The sequence below is a fragment of the Aotus nancymaae genome, unplaced genomic scaffold (genome assembly GCF_030222135.1).
Source record: "Aotus nancymaae isolate 86718 unplaced genomic scaffold, 86718_ANA_hifiasm-v0.15.2.pri h1tg000049l, whole genome shotgun sequence".
Lineage (NCBI taxonomy): Eukaryota > Metazoa > Chordata > Mammalia > Primates > Aotidae > Aotus > Aotus nancymaae.
Genome location: NW_026988463.1, coordinates 11,692,697 through 11,709,661, shown reverse-complemented (window position 1 = coordinate 11,709,661; position 16,965 = coordinate 11,692,697). Strand labels below are relative to the sequence as shown.

At 48.8% G+C, this 16,965-nt stretch overlaps 1 pseudogene; it reads right to left on the bottom strand.

The window, feature by feature from the left end:
* Positions 1-4,146: 4,146 nt before the first annotated feature.
* On the bottom strand, positions 4,147-5,158 carry LOC135269019 (tubulin beta-4B chain-like; annotated as a pseudogene).
* Between the last annotated feature and the right edge of the window lie 11,807 nt (positions 5,159-16,965).

Sequence of the window (16,965 nt, the reverse complement as noted above, 5' to 3'; positions counted from 1 at the left end):
GTGTCTTCTGACACCCCTGCCAGTTTCTACAGATGATGAGTTTTCGAGACCACAGACACTTACACATGAGTGTCTTCTATTGCCTCTACCACCTTCAGCGAATGATTTTCTGAGTCTATACGCAAATCCACCCGAGTGTCTTCTGACACCTCTGCCAGCTTCTACAGATGATGAGTTTTCAAGATCACAGACACCTGCACATGAGTGTCTTCTATTACCTCTACCACCTTTAGCGAATGATTTTCTGAGTCTATATGCAACTCCACCCGAGTGTCTTCTGACACCCCTGCCAGCTTCTACAGATGATGAGTTTTCGAGACCACAGACACCTACACATGAGTGTCTTCTATTACCTCTACCACCTTTAGCCAGTGATTTTCTGATTCCATGCGCAACTCCACTCGAGTGTCTTCTGACACCCCTGCCAGCTTCTACAGATGATGAGTTTTCGAGACCACAGACACCTACACATGAGTGTCTTCTATTACCTCTACCACCTTTAGCCAGTGATTTTCTGATTCCATGCGCAACTCCACTCGAGTGTCTTCTGACACCTCTGCCAGCTTCTACAGATGATGAGTTTTCGAGACCACAGACACCTACACATGAGTGTCTTGTATTACCTCTAACACCTTTAACCGATGATTCTGTGAGACCATACGCAACTCAACCCGAGTGTCTGACACCTCTGCCAGCTTCTACAGATGACGAGTTTTCAAGACCACAGACGCCTGCACATGAGTGTCTGTTACCTCTACCACCATTAGCCAATGATTTTCTGAGTCCATACGCAACTCCACTCGAGTGTCTTCCGACACCTCTGCCAGCTTCTACAGATGATGAGTTTTCGAGACCACAGACACCTACACATGAGTGTCTTGTATTACTTCTAATACCTTTAACCGATGATTGTCAGATTTTATACGCACTCCACCCGAGTGTCTTTATACGCCTCTGCCAGCTTCTACAGATGATGAATTTTCCAGACCACAGATGCCTGCACATGACTGTCTTTTGTTACCTCTACCACCTTTAGCGAATGATTTTCTGACTCTATACGCAACTCCACCCGAGTGTCTTCTGACACCTCTGCCAGCTTCTACTGATGATGAGTTTTTGAGACCACAGATACTTACACATGAGTGTCTTCTATTACCTCTACCACCATTAGCGGATGATTTTCTGAGTCTATCTGCAACTCCACCCGAGTTTCTTCTGACACCCCTGCCAGCTTCTACAGATAATGAGTTTTCGAGACCACAGACACCTGCACATGAGTGTCTTCTATTACCTCTACCACATTTAGCGAATGATTTTCTGAGTGTATATGCAACTCCACCCGAGTGTCTTCTGACACCCCTGCCAGCTTCTACAGATGATGTTTTCAAGACCACAGACGCCTGCACATGAGTGTCTTTTATTACCTCTACCACCTTTAGCCAATGATTTTCTGAGTCCGTACACAACTCCACCTGAGTGTCTTCTGACACCTCTGCCAGCTGACCTGCTGTCTCAACCAACACTCAACCTTCACCTGAGTGTCCTCTCAGACTTCACCCTCTCCTCCAGTCATGTGGCCTCTGAGACCTTGAGCAGCACCTCTAAAGGCACCACTTGATGTGTTCATTCGAACGGTATAAAGTAATTTTTAAAAAAAATTCATCTCTTCTTTTTTGAGTGAATAGAAAGAAATGTCACAGATGGTACTGCACGGCTTTGCAGTACAAAGGTAACACCGGCTGAGATCCTGCTCACTTCTCTCAAGTTTCTGAGAGTACACAGTCGGTTGCATTATTTCCTTGTCATGAGTTTGGCAGCAGGTATCTCTTGTAGATAAAGACAGATTTTTTATTTTTTATGGGGACAGAGTCTCACTGTGTCACTCAGGCTGGAGTGCAGTGGTGCAATCCTGGCTCAGTGCAACCTCCATCTCCAGGGTTCAGGTGATCCTCCCACCTTAGCCTCCAGAGGATCAGCTGGGACTGCAGTCATGCACCACCATGTTTGGCTCCTTTCTATTTAAAAAAATTTTTTTGAGATGGAGTCTCACTCTGTTGCCAGGCTGTAGTGCAGTGGCACCATCTTGCTTGACTGCAACCTCTGCCTCTTAGGTTCAAGCAATTCTCCTGCCTCTGCCTCCCAAGTAGCTGGGACCACAGGTGCATGTCACCATGCCCAACTAATTTTTTGTATTTTTAGTAGCGACGGCGTTTCACCGTGTTGGCCAGGAGAGTCTTGATCTATTGATCTCATGATCTGCCCACCTTGGCCTCTGAACGTGCTCGGATTACACGCATGAGCCACAGTGCCCAGCCTTTTTTTTTTTTTTTTTTTGAGATGGAGTCTCGCTTTGTCACCCAGGCTGGAGTGCAGTGGTGGGATCTTAGATCTCAGCTCACTGCAATCTCCACCTCCCAGGTTCAAGTGATTCTTCTGCCTCAGCCTCCTGAGTAGCTGAGACTACAGGTGCATACCATCACACCTGGCTAATTTTTCTATTTTTAGTAGAGACAGGGTTTCACCATATTGGCCAGGCTGTTCTTGAACTCCTGACCTCAGGTGATCCAACCACCTCAGCCTCTCAAACTGCTGGGATTACAGGTGTGAGCCACCATGCCTTCTCTCTCTCTCTCTCTCTCTCTCTCTTTTTTTTTTTTGTAGAGTTTGTGTTTCACCATGTTGCCCAGGCTGGTCTCAAACTCCTGGACTCATGCCATCTGCCAACTTAGGCCTTCCAAAGTGCTGAGATTACAGGCTTGAGCCACCAGCCCAGCCAGAGATTGTGTATAGAAGCCAGAAATAGCAGTTCTGCAGGTGTGCATCGAACCTGGGCCACATGGCCATCTCTGTGAGGGATGAGACCTGTCCCTGACTTGCAGGGCATCCTGTGTCCTCCAGCAGAGAGATCCACACTAAAGGGCACAGAGCTTGTGACCACCCACCCGCAGTGGAAGCACAAGTGAAGGGACCCAGGGTGCAAAAGAAAGAGACCGGATCTCCTGGGAACAAGCAGGAGGCTGCGGAAAAGGCTGGAGTGGGTTGTTTTCACTTGGGAGTTTGTGTAACTCAGGTGGAGCTGGAAGGCTCCTGGCTGGGCAAGCAGTGTGAGCAGGAGCATGGAGGCTGCGTGAGGGCCCCATAGAGCCGCCACGGGAGAGCTCAGATAGCCGGGTGTGCACAGGGAATTATGCCCCCAGCACTTCCTCATTGCCTTACTGCCCTTAGTCCATTATCTGTAGGAATGATTCTTTCCCTGGGTGTGTGAAGGCTCTGGATCAGGGTGAATGAATGCCTAGAGCTCTGGGAAATTTAACTTGGTTCTGTCAGGGGGCCCTGTCTCCCCTACTTTTTATGGTGCCAGGAGACTAACAGTGAGGATGGGTCTGGTGTATTGGAGCTGCGCCTTGGTCTTCAGAATCAGGTTGACTTTGGCGGGAAACTCAAAGCCAATCCTGAGCTGTTCTGGCATCATCTTATCCCCAGCAACCTCGCTCTCCCCCTGCGACTCCCAGCTTTGCCTCTCCCAACCTTGGCATGTAAAATCCTCCCCCTTCGCTGTGTCCCTGCTGCCTGATCCCAGACACCAATTCTCAGTGGGGCTCAGAGCCCCAGCTTTCTCAGAAGTGAGCTGGGACTGATGTGGTTATGAGCTCATGGTGAGGACAAGGAGACCAAGCCCATGAGGAAAGCATCTTGCCAAATAGCTGCTAAAAGGGAGAACCTCCTCCCTCACGCTGGTTACATGGGAACATTCCCACTCAGAAGATCAGCATAAGATGTTCATTGAAGTTTACTAACCTTAGGGTGTAACAGCTCAGGCCCCGGGATTTCCTATCTCTGTTTCAAAAGATAAGGGATAGCCTCTGTCTCCAAGACGAAAATTCAGATTCTTACAGGATGAAGAGATTATAGGAACGCACACACAGTGAAATCTGAGATCTATATGTGTGATCTGTAGATAATTATTCTTCATGACATACATACACATCTGCAGCCACACACGGAATTATTCAGTAGGGGCACAGGTATTTTATAGAAGACAAAATGTATATCGGGCAAAAAAGATCACATGGAAATAAACCAAAACAATTTTTTTCACTATAAAAATGCTTCAGTAATGGTGTGTGTACAGCAGGGGACGTGGACAGGGAAAACCAAGTGCACACACAGAGGCACAGGCCAGAGGACAGGCTGGGAGTGAATAATGAGTTCACACCGCTCCCTGCTTTCCCCGGTGACTGCAGGCTCTAGGCCACCTCCTCCTCGAACTCGCCCTCCTCCTTGGCCATGGTGTCCTGGTACTGATGGCATTTGAACACCAGGTAATTCATGTTGCTCTTGGCCTGGGTAAACTCCATCTCATCCAGGCCCTTGCTCGTGTAGCAGTGCAGGAAGGTCTTGTGTGGAAACATGGCTGTGAACTGCTCCGAGATGCACTAGAACAGCTCCTGGATGGCCCTGCTGTTGCCAATAAAGGTGGTGGACATTTTTAGCCCTTGGGGCGGGATGTCACAGACAGCTGTTTTCTTGTTGTTGGGGATTCACTCAACAAAGTAGCTGCTGTTCTTGTTTTGGACATTAAGCATTTGCTCGTCCACCTCCTTCATGGACATGTGGCCTCTGATCACTGCAGCCGCCATCAGTTAGCGGCCATGGCAGGAGTCTCAGGCCACCATCATGTTGTTGGCATCCAACATCTGCTGGGTAAGCTTGGGCACTGTCAGAGTCCGGGACTGCTGGCTTCCCTGACTCATCAGGGTGGCAAAGCTGGGAGTGAGGCAGTGTCGGTGGGGGAACGGGACCATGTTCACAGCCAGCTTCCTGAAGTCAGCACTGAGCTGTCCTGGGAAGCACAGACAGGTGGTGACCCCACTCATGGTGGTAGACACCAGGTGGTTCAGGTCACCGCAGGTGGGTGTAGCAGGCTTAGGGTTCTGAAGCAGATGTCATAGAGAGCCTCATTATCCATGCAGTAGGTCTCGTCTGTGTTTCCTACCAGATGGTGGATGGAGAGGGTGGCATTGTAGGGCTCCACCACCGTGTCTGACACCTTGGGTGAGGGCATCACACTGAATATGTTCATGATCCTGTCTGGGTACTCCTCCGGGATCTTGTTGATGAGGAGGAAACCCATCCCAGACCCAGTCGCCCCACCCAGGAGGGCCCGGCCACTTTGCTGCTTTTTTATGTGTTTTTTAATGTACTTCTGGATTTAATATGGTATTTCTTAATTTTATGTTCAGATACCTTTCTGTTAGCTACTATATACCTAACAAATGTTTTCCTATATTTATTTAAAATGTTTAGATTATTAGAGGGCCTGGTGCGGTGGCTCACGCCTGTAATCCCAACATTTTGGGAGGTCGAGGCAAGTGGATCATGAGGTTAGGAGTTTGAGACCAGCCTGACCAACTTGGTGAAACCGTATCTCTACTAAAATACAAAAATTAGCTGGGGGTGGTGGCCCTCACCTGTAATCTCAGCTACTCAGGAGGCTGAGACAGTAGAATCGCTTGAACTGGGAAGTCGAAGGTTGCAATGACCCGAGATCATGCCACTGCATTTCAGCCTGGACAACAGAGAGAGACTCTGTCTCAAAAATAAATGAATAATAAAGTAAATTAATAGAGACGGGTCTTACTATGTTTTTCAGGCTGGTCTCAAACTTCTGGGTCCAAGTGATCCTCTCACCTTGGCTGCTTAAAATGTGGGGATTACAGGCGTGAGACACTGCACCCAGCCCAGCCCAAATATTTTCTTTTTTCTTTTTTTCAGGAGAGTCTTGATCTTGTCACCCAGGCTGGACTGTGATGGCAGGATCTCAGCTCACTGCAACCTCTGCCTTTTGAGTTCAAGCAATTCTCCTGCCTTAGTCTCCCAAGTAGCTGGAATTACAGCTTTCCACCACCATGTTCAGCTAATTTTTGTATTTTTACTAGAGATGGGGTTTCACCATGTTGGCCAGGCTGGTCTCGAACTCCTGACCTCAGGTGATCTGCCCACCTCGACCTCCCAAAGTGCTGGGATTACAGGAGTGAGCCACCATGCCCAGCCTTAAACTTCTATTCTTTATAAATCACCCAATGTGTGTATTTTGTTATAGGAGCAGAAAACAAAAAAGAGTTTAGATGTTTTACTCTTATTTAATCAAAACCACCTGAGTCACATGTAGAAGACATTCTTCCTTCTCAGGATTCTGTGACGGCCCTATAACCAGTAGAAAAATGGAACCGTTGGCCAGGCGTGGTGGCTCACGCCTGTAATCCAAGCACTTTGGAGGCCAAGGTGGGCGGATCACCTGAGCTCGGGAGTTCAGGACCAGTCTGACCAACAAGATGAAACCCCGTCTTTAAAAAAAATAAAAAGAAAAAAGGAACCATCATTCTCAGCAAACTGACACAAGAACAGAAAATCAAACACCGCATGTTCTCACTCATAGGCGGGTGTTGAACAATAAAAACACATGGACATAGGGAGGGGAGCATCACACACTGGGATCTGTTGGGGGGAAATAGGGGAGGGACAGTGGGGGGTGGGGAGTTGGGGAGAGATAGCATGGGAAGAAATGCCAGATATAGGTGAAGGGGAGGAAAGCAGCAAATCACACAGCCATGTGTGTACCTATGCAACAATCTTGCATGTTCTTCACATGTACCCCAAAACCTAAAATGCAATAGAAAAATTAAAAAAAAAGGAGACGCCCATGATTTTTGTTTACACCTTTATTTAGGCTCCAATGAAGAAATTTCAGAGGTGTTGGGGTCAAATATAAACACTCTGGCTCCTCCTTCGCTCTGTTGGCCTAGCAAGTGGGTAGGAAAGACTGTTCCAAGAGTGGGTATTTCAAGAAACAAAAGTATGGGCCGGGCGTGGTGGCTCAAGCATGTAATCTCAGCTCTTTGGGAGGCTGAGGCAGGCGGATCACCTGAGGTCAGGAGTTCAAGACCAGCCTGGCCAACATGGTGAAACCCTGTCTTAAAAAAAAAAAAGAAAGAAAGAAAAAGAAAGAAACAAAAGTATGTCCTGGCTGGGCACAGTGGCTCAAGCCTGTAATTCCAGCACTCTGGGAGGCCAAGGTGGGTGGATCACCTGAGGTCAGTAGTTCGAGACTCCTGTGTTGCCCAGGCTGGAGTATAGTCATGAGATCTTGGCTCACTGCAACCTCTGCCTGTCGGGTCCAAGCCAGTCTCCTGCCTCAGCCTCCCAAGTAGATAGGATTACAGGTGCCTGCCACTATGCCCAGCTAATTTGTGTATTTTTAGTAGAGATAGGGTTTCATCATGTTGGTCAGGCTGTCTCGAATTCCTGACCTCAAGCTATCCACCTGGCTGGCTTCCCAAAGTGCTGAGATTATAGACATGAGCCACTGCACCTGGCTCATACTGCTTTTTCAGTGAATAGTGTTTCTTTTTTTTTAATTAACTTTATCATCTTTTTCAGACTTTCTTTTTTTTTAAAGACGGGGTTTTGGCTGGGCGCGGTGGCTCACGCCTATAATCCCAGCACTTTGGAAGGCTGTGGCGGGTGGATCATGAGGTCAAGAGATAGAGACCATCCTGGTCAACATGGTGAAACCCCATCTCTACTAAAAAAAATACAAAAAAAAAAAAAAAAAAAAAGACGGGGTTTCACCATATTGGTTAGGCTGTTCTTGAACTCCTGACCTCAGGTGATCCGCCCGCCTCAGCCTCCCAAAGTGCTAGGATTACAGGCATGAGCCACCACACCTGGCCAGATTTTCTTTATCAAATTACTCATATAAAGAAAAATGCAGGCCAGACATGGTGGCTCATGCCTGTAATTCTAGTACTTTGGGAGGCCAAGATGGATGAATCATTAGAGGTCAGGAGTTCGAGACTAGCCTGACTAACCTGGTGAAACACTGTCTTTACTGAAAATACAAAAAATTAGCCAGGCATGGTGGTGCATGCCTGTAATCCCAGCTATGCCTGTAATCCTCCAGAGGCTGAGGCAGGAGAATCGCTTGAACTTGGGAGGTGGAGGTTGTAGTGTCCTGAGATTGTGCCACTGCACACTCCAGCCTAGGTGACACAGCGAGACTCCATCTCAATAAAAAAGAAAAAAGAAAAAAAGCAGTTAACCTAAAAAAGGATGCATTCATCTTATGTTCTTATAAGTCCAAAATTAAAAACTACATGAGAAAGATTTAAATAGCACTACCATAGTTAGCAAACAAAAATATAGTGTGCCCACTTACATTTAAATTTCAGCTAAACTCTGAATTTTTAAAGTATAAGCATATCTCAGACAGTATTTGGGTTCCAATTATACTAAAAAATTATTCAGTGTTTAACTGAGTAGTCTGTATTTAACTTGACAGCCCTAAAGTACTGCAATAGCTCCGTAGTTCTTAAACTCCAGCTTGTATTAAAGTGCTTATTAAAACAGGGCTGGCCAGGCGCAGTGGCTCATGCCTGTAATTCCAGCATTTTGGGAGGCCAAGGCGGGTGGATTGTTTGAGGTCATCAGGAGTTCAAGACCAGCCTGACCAACATGGTGAAACCCCATCTCTACTAAACATACAAAAATTAGCTGGGCGTGGTGGCGTGCACCTGTAAACCCAGCTACTTGGGAGCCTGAGGCAAGAGAATCACTTGAACCCAGAAGGCAGAAATTGCAGTGAGCCAAGATCGCACCACTGAACTGCAGCCTGGGCGACAGAACGAGATTCTGTCTCAAACCAAACCAAACTAAACAACAACAACAAAATCCCAGGGCTGACCCAGTCCTGAGTTTCTGATTCAGGCAGTCTGGGTGGCACTTTGTAATTCACATTTGTAACATGTTCCAGGTGCTACTGCTGCTGCTTTGGGACTGCGCTTTGAGCTAATGCAATAGCTAAGAAATAGCGTTCATTTAGAAGTGGCTCTTGTATCAAACTAGTATCAGATGAAACCAAATGAAAAAATAATTATAGTTTATTTTTTTGAAATGGAGTCTTGCTCTGTCACCCAGTCTGGAGTGCAGTTTCACAGTCTCCTCTCACTGAAACTTTCACCTTCTGGGTTCCAGCGATTCTCCTGCCTTAGTCTCCAGAGTAGCTGGGAGTACAGGCATAAACTACCATGCCTGGCTAATTTTTTTTTTTTTTGAAACGGAGTTGCACTTTGTTGCCCAGGCCGGAGTGTAATGGTGCAATCTCGGCTCACTGCAATCTCTGACTGCCAGGTTCAAGCAATTCTTCCACCTGAGCCTCTCAAGTAGCTGGGATTACAGGCACCCGCCATCATGCCCAGCTAATTTTTGTATTTTTGTAGAGAACAGGTTTCACCATGTTGGCCAGGCTGGTCTTGAACCCCTGACCTCGGGTGATCCGGCCGCCTTGGCCTCCCAAAAGTGCTGGAATTACATGCGTGAGCCACCGTGCCCAGCCATGCCTGGCTAATTTTTTTGTATTTTTAGTAGCGATGGGGTGTCACTATTTTGGCTAGGCTAGTCTCAAACTCCTGACCTCAAATGATCCACCTGCCTCGGCCTCTCAAAGTGCTGGCATTACAGGCGTGAGCCACCAAGCCAGGCCCAAGGAGATAACTATACTTTCTGATTGAAACAGAAGGTGGTTTAAAAAAAAATTAAAAAAAATAAAAATTGAGCATTATTTTCTAATTCTTTTACTTTTATTTCTTTTGAGACAGAGTCTCACTCTGTCACCCTAGCTGGATCTCGGCTCACTGCAACCTCCGCCTCCCTGCTTCAAGCGATTCTCCTGCTTTGGCCTCCCAGCCACCGCGCCCAGCCAAAATAAGCTCATTTTTAAGCTATTTAATTTTCCGGTTCCAGCCAGTTTTTCTATTTTTGACACATTGTTCCAATCTTTCGCAGTTGCAAGCAGTGGGAAAAGCAGCCCCCGCTTTTTAGTGTTAAGTATTAAGGTTCTGGATAAACAGGTCAAAAGAAAAAAAGAAAACTGTGAAACAACAAAAGGGAAGAAACTGAAGACAATTCAACTCTAGGTCAGCTATAACTAGCAGAAGTATGTTAATAATCGTCACTAGGGCAAACACGCCTGCAATCAAGACCCAGAGCCTGAGAGTCCCAAGCTGCCCGCAGAAGCGGACTTGCTGGAACACACCGTGAAGATCCCTGCGCAGGCGCAGAAAGCGGCCGCGCGGGCGACGGGGCGTACTGCGCATGCGCACCTGCCTGAAGGGCGAGAAGGGGCCTAATTTCCCCGCCCTCTGGTTCCGCCCCCTGAGCGACGCGCCCCGACGGCGTTGTCATCGGGACCCAGCGGCCGCAGCCAGCCTGTGGCGGCGCCGCCCGCCTCGTGGGCTCTTTGGGCCTTGCGGCAGCAAGAGTGGGAGCGTCATGGAACTTCCAGTAAGGACGGTCAATACGGCCGGGAAGCAGTGGCGCTTGGGCCGCTGCCGGCATTTCTTCTGGCTGGGCGTCGTCTTCGACACGGTGGGCTTAGGGGTGCTGCTCACCGGCGTCTTCTTGGACCCGGCCTTCTACGACATGCTGGTCTACCTGGGCTCCATCATCATCTTCCTCAGCCTCCTCTGGTGGGCTTCCTGGTACAGCGGCAACATCGAGCTGCTCTCGGAAGAGACTTTGAAGAAGGACTCCTGCATGCCCTCCGCCTCCGTCGTGGAGGCTCTGCGCCAGAGCGCCAGCCACCGCCTCTCTGTGAGCATCGGGAACATCTCCGCCAACTGGCTGATGCAGCGGCGGCGCCGTCTGAGGACCCTTCAAAAAGAGGCGTTCCTGACCATGCCTGCCTCCGTCCACATAGAAGAACAGCTGGGAAAAAAGAGCAGGGACAAAGATGGAGAGGAAGGGGTCAGGGGGAGCCATGCCTGTCAAGACTTTGGCAAAGAAGATCTGGGTCCCGAGCCTGAGGGTGACAAAAATTCAGAGACCATTGGCTCCCCAGGCTCGGATGCCCAGCCACCGTCCATCGATCAACTGCCCCCCACCCATCCGGAGCGGCCTGTGTTGCCTCTTCACCAGCCTGTGCCTTCTGTGCCTTCCATCCTCCAGCCCTCTAAGAGCCTGACTGTAGCCCCCTCCATCTCTGCTACACACCCTGTAGCCATTTGTACTTCTGAGAGCCAGCCTGTGGTTTCTTTGGCCTCTAACAGCCAACCTGCTGTCCCCATGGCCTCTCACAGCCAACTCCGGGTCCCTGCGGTCTCCCTGAGCCAGCCCCTGGTGCTTGTACCCTCACAGGACCCGCTGCGGAATCTTCCTAGGGCCTCTCAAACTCAGCCTCCACCACCTAGTTTGGTTTCTGTAACTCAGTCACTGGCTACCCAGGTCCATGTGGGACAGTCTCTATCTGCCCAGTCCTTTCCTATTGCGGACCCACAGGCCTCTCAGGCTGTCGAGGATCTGCATGCCCTACTTCAAATGCAGCAGGCCATTCCCAGCACATCTGTAGTGCAGGAGAGTTCCTTAAGTCAGTCTTCAAGTGCCCTGAAGGTTCCTGAGATGCCAGTTGCTCAAGCTGTTGGGGCTCCACAACTACTACCCAGCCAGAAACGACATCAGGAACCATCTGCCCTGGCCACTGCATCATCTGCCTCTGAGGCTTTGGCTTCAGCTTCAGACACCGAGACCCAGCAGTTCGTCTCTGCTGTCAATGTTCCAGCCTCCGTGGCAGCGAAGAAAAGTCACCCTCTCTAGTAGGGACCAGACCCCAGCCATTGGAGTGGCTGCTCAAGCCATTGCCACGTAAGTCCCTTTGGAAGAAGAGTCACCTATATTTGTCCTTAATGGATTCCCCAATTGTATTCTGGTGGTTTCTTCAACCCCTTTTGTCCAAAAATATAAAGTTAATGGAAGCCAAGTGGCCCTGTCTTTTGGGGATTAGCCGTTTTGGACATTGGTAGGTTTTTAAACCTAGAACTCTGCATGGATGAGTGTTATTAAGGTTTTGCCTACTGTATGAGATAATGAAATCTGTTCTTTTTTATTTAGGCTTGAGAGAGAGAGAGAGAGTGGTGATTATTTTCTTTTGGGAGCTATTAATATAAGATCTAGGAGTGGGTAGGGGGTTTGGGTTCTGCAGGGTTTCTGAAGCGATGATTTCAGATGGTACAGGGATCCAGCATTAAATTCCATTGAGTCCTAGGGAGGGAAAGTTATTGGCTTTTCAAGTCTTTTTTAGTGCTTTTTATCTTATCAGGAAGAATGTCTTTTGTTTGGAGTTAGTGACTTTTTTTTGAGTTGGAGTCTTGCTCTTGTCTCCTAGGCTGGAGTACAGTAGCACGATCTCAGCTCAATGGAACCTCTGCCTCCTGGGTTCAAGCAGTTCTTCTCCCTCAGCCTCCCGAGTAGCTCGAACTACAGGTGCAATCCACTACGCCTGGCTAATTTTTGTATTGTTCATAGAGACAGGGTTTCACCATATTCACCAGGCTGGTCTCCAACTCTTGACCTCGTGATCCACTCGCCTCGGCCTCCCAAAGTGCTGGGATTACAGACGTAAACTACTATGCCAGGCTGTAATTTTGTTTTTGTTGTTTGTTTGTGAGACAGTCTCACTCTGTCACCCAGGCTGAAGTGCAGTGGCATGATCTCAGCTCACTGCCATCTCTGCCTCCCCTGTTCTAGCGATTCTCCTGCCTCAGCCTCCCAAGTAGCTGGGATTATAGGCTTCTGCCACCACACCCGCTAATTTTTATATTTTTAGTAGAGACAGGAGTTTCTCTATGTTGGTCACACTGGTCCCTAACTCGTGACCTCAAGTAATTCACCCATCTCGGCCTCCCAAAGTGCTGGGATTACAGGCATGAGCCACCATGCTGGCCGATTTTTTTTTTTTTTTATTCTTTTTGATGTCCTATTCCAGGTTTAGTGATCTTTAACACTTCCCTATAAAACCAGCAGAAAAAAAAACAAAAACAAGAAAAAAAAAAAAAAAACTTCCCTAATGTTACAGTAGGCAGAACAGCTGCATGCAGCTAGAATGTGATAACATCTGTATCTACAAACTTATTTTAATGGATAACTTATACTTGTGCCAAGTGATTCTGGTTTTCTTTTTACAATAGTGATGGCTGCTTTTTAAAATACATTTGTTGGCTGGGCGAGGTAGCTCATGCCTGTAATCTCAACACTTTAGCAGGCTGAGGTGGGTGGATTGCTTGAGACCAGTTTTTTTGTTTGTTTGTTTTTTTCTTTTTTTGTGACAGAGTTTCTCTCTTCACTCAGGCTGGAGTACAGTGGCACTGTCTCGTCTCACTGCAACTTCTGCCTCCCAGGTTCAAGTGATTCTCCTGCCTCAGCCTCCTGAGTAGCTGGGATTACAGGTGCCCAGCACCACTTCCAGCTAATTTCTTTGTATTTTTAGTAGAGACAGGGTTTCACCATGTTGGCCAGACTGGTCTCAAACTCCTGACCTCAGGTGATGTACCCTCCTCGGCCTCCCAAGTGCTGGGATTACAGCATGAACCACTGCACCTGGCCGAGCCCAGGAGTTTTTTGTTTTATTTTGAGGAGTTTCGCTCTTGTCGCCCAGGCTGGAATGCAGTGGCACAATCTCGGCTCACTGCAACCTCTGCCTCCCGGATTCAAGTGATTCTCCAGTCTCAGCTTCCCAAGTAACTAGGATTACAGGCACTCAGTAGCATGCCTGGCTAATTTTTGTATTTTTAGTAGAGATGGGATTTCACCATGTTGGGCAGGCTGGTCTTGAACTCCTGACCTCAGGTGGCCCACCTGCCTTGGTCTCCCAAAGTGCTGGGATTACAGTAGTGAGCCACTACACCCGGCCAAGCCCAGGAGCTTGAGACCATCCTAGGAAACATGGTGAAACCCCTGTCTCGACCAAAAAAAAAAAAAAAATTAGCCGGGCATGGTGGCACGTGCCTGTAGTCCCAGCCACTTGGGAGGGTGAGGTGGGAGGATCACTTGAGTTTGGGAGATGGAGGTTGCAGTGAGCAGAGATAGTGCTGTTGCACTCCAGCCTGGGCAACAGAGTAAGACCCTGTCTCAAATAAACAAAATAAATATATTTATTTATATTTTACATGAGTCAATATACAGGTAAAAATTGTACAAGTAAAACTTGGATGATTCTGAGGTTTGTGAAACATTTGGTTATTTATATTATCACAGGAGCTTTCTACTAAATGCCAAGACCCCTTGTGCCAACCTGCTTAATGAATTTATAGGTAAATCTCTTGAAAATGAGTTCCACTTAATTCCCCTACCTCTTGTCAATAAGAAAGGTAGAAAAGGTCATGTGAAGGGCAGAATTGCTGACCCTGCTTTACTGTGGGTAAAGCACACGCCTGGCCTACTCTTTTTTTTTTTTTGAGACAAAGTTTCACTCTGTCGCCCTGGCTAGAGTGCAGTGACAGGATCTCAGCTCACCGCAACCTCTGCCTCTCAGGTTCAAGCAACTCTCCTGCTTCAGCCTCCTGAGTAGCTGGGAATACAGGCACCCACCACCACACCTGGCTACTTTTTGTATTTTTAGTAGAGATGGGGTTTCACCATGTTGGCCAGGCTGGTCTCAAACTCCTGACCTCAGGTGATCCACAGGCCTCAGCCTCCCAAAGTGCTGGGATTACAGGCGTGAGCCACTGTGCCCGGCCTGTGTGATAATTTTGTTTAACATCTATTCTCCCTACTAGATCATAGCTCTACCTGGTGACGGAGTGGCTGGGCACAGTGGCTCACGCCTGTAATCCCAGCACTTTGGGAGGCTGAGGCCTGCGGATCACCTGAGGTCAGGAGTTTGAGAAACTTATTACCAGAAACTCTCACAGTCAGGCATCTCTTTTCTTTTTGCCACAGGACTCTTGATGTTTCCAATGCAGATGAATCCATTAGGCTGCTGTGGATGTGTCATGTGGGACAGAAATCAACCTTTGTTGTTGTAAGCTATTGAGAACTTTGGGAGGCCAAGGTTGGAGGAGAATTTGAGGCTAGGAATTCAAGACCAGCCTGGCTAACATGGTGAAACTCTGTCTCTACTAAAAATACAAAAATTACCTGGGTGTGGTGAGGCATGCCTGTAATCCAAGCTACTCAGAAGACTGAGGCAGGAAACTTGCTTGAACCCGGAGGTGGAGGTTGCAGTGAGCCAATGTCACACCACTGCACTCCAGTCTGGGCGACAGAGTGAGACTCCATCTCTAAAAAGCAAAAAACAAACAAAAAAGAGAGAATGGAGGTTGCTTGTTACTGCATCATAATCTTGTTTATGCATTAGAGGAACAGTTTCCTGAGACACAGTTTACTGACCATGAATTTCCTCCAAACCCCGGAGAGCAGGCTTCTCAGGAGGAGGCTCAGTGTGGAATCTCCTTCCAAGGTAGACCCTGGTTCAAGTTCCAGCTACAAACCCTCACCAGCTGTGAGACCTTGGGCAGTTCACATCCCCTCTCTCTGGCTCAGTCGTAAAATAGGTTAAATCCTGAAAGATCAAAATCTCTCACATCTAAAATCTCAAAAATTACAATCCCCCAAAATTTAAATCTGTCATGTTGAAATCCTGAGAGATGAATTCTGGGGAAGGGATGAGTGTGTTTTCAGTTGTACGCCACATAGTTGCATCATGTTACTTGAATTATGACAGGTGAACAACTACCTTGTTATTTATTTCTAAATTAAGCATGGGTTAAGGAGATAGAGAATGGTGCCTCATTGACAACAGATGGGCTTGGGGACTTAATTTTAGGTGTCAATCAGGCAAGATGGCTCACGCCATCCTTGATTGGAGTCCTGGGGCTGGATTCTGCATTGTGCTCCGATGTGTCTTTGCACCTTCTCATTTCCACTCTTTCTGCTGCTTCATCCTCTTCATGCTCTAACCCCGCGAGCGGATGCTGACCCTGCCGGTGGGTCGTGCTCCTTCCCCCCTGCTGCTTCTCCAGCTCCATCTCTCCATCTTCAGCTCCTGGCCTTTCCTGGCACAGGGCCAGAGCTCTGAGCTCTTGTACTTTTCTAGGATGCCATCCTGCTCCTCCTCATCACCCGGGGGCAGTGGGCATGGTCTTGTCCTCCGGCTGCTGTGGGCCTGGGCCGCCCAGGTCAGTGTGGTGGGGCCGACAGCACAGATCCTGCTCCAGTGTGGTGCCGGCAGGTGCAGCCCTGTAGGCTAGTGTGGGTGCCGCCTGGAGGTTCGTGCAGCGCCCCCTGGAGGCTGGTGTGGGCGCCGCCTGGAGGTTGGTGTGGCGCCCCCTAGAGGCTGGTGTGGCCACGGCCTGGAGGTTGCTGCAGCGCTTGTTGGTGCCCAGAGCCCTGCTCGGGGCTTCCTGTCTGCGTCGCTCCTGCCCCCTCCCGGGCGGGGTTCCACTGGGCTGCATGTTCTCGCCAGGCGCCTTTGCTCCTCCGGGAAGTTAGCGGTGCAGCCGCCGAGGCCTCTGCTGCCCAGGTCGCCATATTTCCCGCCGGGCTCTCGCCTCAGGCCGCCCACCCCGCTCCGGCCGCCGCCACCGCCTCTCCCTTCCCGCGATGGAGCGACCTCCAGGCACTGGGCAGCTTCCGCTCCCCCAGCAGCCGGCGGGGCGGAGGAGAAAGACGCCAGGAAGCAGAACGTCCCCGCCCACAGGAGGGTCGGCCCGGGGCTGCGCCCCCTGCTTCCTGCCCGCGAGCAGCTGCCGGGGCCCTCCCTGCCGTGTTGCTCCCCGGAAAGCTCTAAGGCTCTCGGGCCTGCAGGGAGGGACACTCGGGGCCAGGCATTTTCTGCATATTCCTAAATGGGATGCTTCAGTCAAAGGCTGATGGTAGAACCACTCTTTCTGATTATCGCCTGCTGATAATGAGAACATATGAACAGAAAATAAGAATATTTATGAATAGGTTCCAAACTTTGGAGGGATCAAGTAGGGAGGAAAAACAACACCTTTAACTGATGATTCTCTAAGTTGATACGCAACTCCACCTGAATGTCCTCTGACACCTCTGCCAGCTTCTACAGATGATGAGTTTTCGAGACCACAGACACCTACACATGAGTGTCTTGTATTACCTCTAACACCTTTAACC